This window comes from Hemiscyllium ocellatum, chromosome 14 (assembly GCF_020745735.1).
Source record: "Hemiscyllium ocellatum isolate sHemOce1 chromosome 14, sHemOce1.pat.X.cur, whole genome shotgun sequence".
NCBI lineage: Eukaryota > Metazoa > Chordata > Chondrichthyes > Orectolobiformes > Hemiscylliidae > Hemiscyllium > Hemiscyllium ocellatum.
The window spans coordinates 807,953-811,462 of NC_083414.1; positions in this window are offsets into that span (position 1 = coordinate 807,953).

Genomic DNA, 3,510 nt, shown 5'->3' on the forward strand with positions numbered 1-3,510 from the left:
GGTGGTCAGTGAGTAGTTAGACAGTGAGTGGTCAGTGGGTAGACAGTGAGCGGTCAGTGAGCAGTCAATGGGTGGTCAGTGGGTGGACAGTGAAAGGACAATGACCTGGAGATTTGCAGCAGAGCTCGGGACAGGAAATGATTCCAATCTGGGATGGACATAAATAAGGAAAGTTTGAAAATTGAATGCAGTTGTTAAACAATTCAGCAAACTGAAGCAGTTCCATTTTATGTCCATTTCCCAGGTTCTCCTCTCAAATATTATTGCCTCCACCGCCTCCCCCCCAACATTTGACCCACTCCCACCCTCCTATGGATCCTCACCCGTCACTCACCTACCTCTCACCAATCCCTGCCACAGATCCTTGCCTCACCTATTTTACCCTCCCCCTCCCCCGCTCAATGAATTGGGGTGGAGGGGGGCGGCTGTGGGGAGGGTGGGGGTGGAAGCAGCTGTATTTCATTCCCTATCAAAGTTGTTGCTTTTCTTGTTTAGGAATGCAGACAGGTTCAGGTTGTTGCTGGGTCTGAGTGTTTAGCTGGTGTTGGTTCCCCCCCCCCAGTGTTAACAATCTATGTATCAGCTCCACCACCTCAGCAGGCTCAAGTCTGACACTAGGTGTGATGGACTGAGGGATAGTGATGGAAAATTGAGGCTGTCATTTGTCCTGAAGGACATTCTCCGAAAAATGAGCCACATGTTTGCAGCTGGCGGTGAGACAGAGGATGCAGGGACTTTGCCTGGATCTCATGCTGGTGTTGAGCAGGGCAGCAGGGGGAGGGGGGAGCTGAATTCTTCCTGATAGGAAATTGGGCCTTTAAACTCATCGCAGCCAATATTGAAGATGTTGGTGTTTCAGGAATTTTACTGGGAATGAAGGTATGAACAGGGCAGTGGAATTTATCGTTTCATACAAAGATTGGTCTGCCTGAGGTTGGGTTTAAAGGAAGTTGTGATCCACCTCAGATTGGGGCTAGAGCTTCTCAATGGGATGAAGAGATGCACTTCGATTATTGTAATCTGTCTGGTCTGTTTTTGGAGGGAGAAAGACCAGTTGTATATTATTAATATTCCCTGTATCTGTATTGTTTTCCATGGATCTGCATATTTCCCATTCAGTTTCCAGGCCAAGTAGATCTGGGTATTTAATGTTCTCAGAAAATCTCTGCCTTCCACCAGACTGAAATGTCAGCTCTGTCTCTGATCTGTCTTAGTGTGAACGGGGTGCATTTCTGGTCACTACATTACAGGAAGGATGTAAAATTGCACTGGAGAGGATGCAGTGGATGTTGCCTGAGCTGGAGGCTTTGAGTTATGAGGAAAGATGGATAGGTTGGGGTTGTTTTCCTTTGAGCAGTGACGAGTAAGGATCTGATAGAGGTGTATGTGATTGTGCTGGGCGTGGACAGAGTGGATAGGAAGGCACTTTTTCCATTTGTAGAGAGGTCAGTAACCAGGGGGTATAGATTTAAGGAAGAGGTAGAAGGCAAAGAGAAGGTTGAAGAGAAATATGTTTCAGTCGGAGAATGGCAGGCGTCTGGAACTCACTGCCTGAAAAGAACCCATTGTAAAATTTAAACAGTATGGTTCTGTTCGCCAAGCTGGGAATTTATGTTGCAGACATTTTGTCCCCTGTCTAGGTGACATTCTCAGTGCTTGGGAGTCTCCTGTGAAGCGCTTCTGTGATGTTTCCTCCGGCATTTATAGTGATTTGTACCTGCCACTTCCGGTTGTCAGTTCCAGCTGTCCGTTGCAGTGGCCGGTATATTGGGTCCAGGTCGATGTGCTTATTGATTGAATCTGTGGATGAGTGCCATGCCTCTAGGAATTCCCTGGCTGTTCTCTGTTTGGCTTGTCCTATAATAGTAGTGTTGTCCCAATCGAATTCATGGTGCTTGTCATCTGCATGTGTGGCTACTAAGGATAGCTGGTCGTGTCATTTCGTGGCTAGTTGGTGTTCATGGATGTGGATCGTTAGCTGTCTTCTTGTTTGTCCTGTGTAGTGTTTTGTGCAGTCCTTGCATGGGAGTTTGTACACTACATTGGTTTTGCTCATGCTGGGTATCGGGTCCTTCGTTCTGGTGAGTTGTTGTCTGAGAATGGCTGTTGGTTTGTGTGCATCCATGAACACCAACTAGCCACGAAACGACACGACCAGCTATCCTTAGTGGCCACACACGCAGATGACAAGCAACATGAGTTCAACTGGGACAACACTACTATTATAGGACAAGCCAAACAGAGAACAGCCAGGGAATTCCTAGAGGCATAGCACTCATCCACAGATTCAATCGATAAGCACATCGACCTGGACCCAATATACCGGCCACTGCAGCGGACAGCTGGAACTGACAACCGGAAGCAGCAGAGACAAACCACTATAAATGCCAGAGGAAAGATCACAGAAGCGCTTCACAGGAGACTCCCAAGCACTGAGGATGTCACCTAGACAGGGGACGAAACGTTTGCAACACAAACTCCCAGCTCGGCGAACAGAACCACAACAACGAGCACCCGAGCTACAAATCTTCTCCCAAACTTTGTCCCATATCCCTCCAAACCCTTCTAATTCATGTACCTATCCAGGTGCCTTTTAAATGTTGTAATTGTTCCAGCCTCTATCACTTCCTCTGGCAGCTCATTCTATACATGCACCACCCTCTGCCCAAAATGTTTATTCTGTCTTTGCTCATTCTGCACTCTGACTCCATTGCAAACTCCAACTCCATTCTGTTTTCATTGTGTTCAATTTATCTCAATTCTGTCACCATTGCATCTTGGTTTTGTCTGCATCCCATCCCCAATCTGTCTGTGCTCTGTCTCTAAAATGTCTCCAATCTGACTCCACTCCATCTCTGATCTGTTGCTGTTGGATTTTTTATTGTCTTTGACCTGGCTCTGGTCCACCTGTTTTATCTCCACGTAGACTCCATCACTGCTCCATTGCTCCTCTGCTCTCCTCTTTCTGCATTGTTTCTTCAATCAGACTCCCCAACCCTCTTTGTCTCTGTTTCATCCCTACTCTGTCTCCACTGGATCACTGCTCTGTCACTGAGCTGTCTTCACTCCATCTCCATTCTGTCCTTGCTCCATCTCTGCTCTGACCCCATCGCTGTTCCATTTCTGCTCCTGTAAAGCTTTTGGGAAACTTACTCAAGAAAAATAAGTCAAGACAAATGGTCATCTTGAAGAATTTTTCAAAGGTTTGGGAACTCGAGGCCTATTGGTTGATGTTGCTAGAGTAATGCTTGTCTTGGAGCTGATTGGTCAATGTTTCTCTCTAACATTCAATCCTTCTAATGTTTAAATTTTTAATTTTCATTGTAATGATGAAATCTCTTAAGACCTTGTGCAGTGAAAATGCTGCTGTTCAGAGCTCCACAATATGTAACCATGGTAACATAAGATTTGTGAATCACAGTTTATTACTTCATTACTAGTCACCAGTTGCTTGTTGCCTAGATACAAACTAACAACTTTGATGGTTGTCACAGGTTGGACAAGTGACCG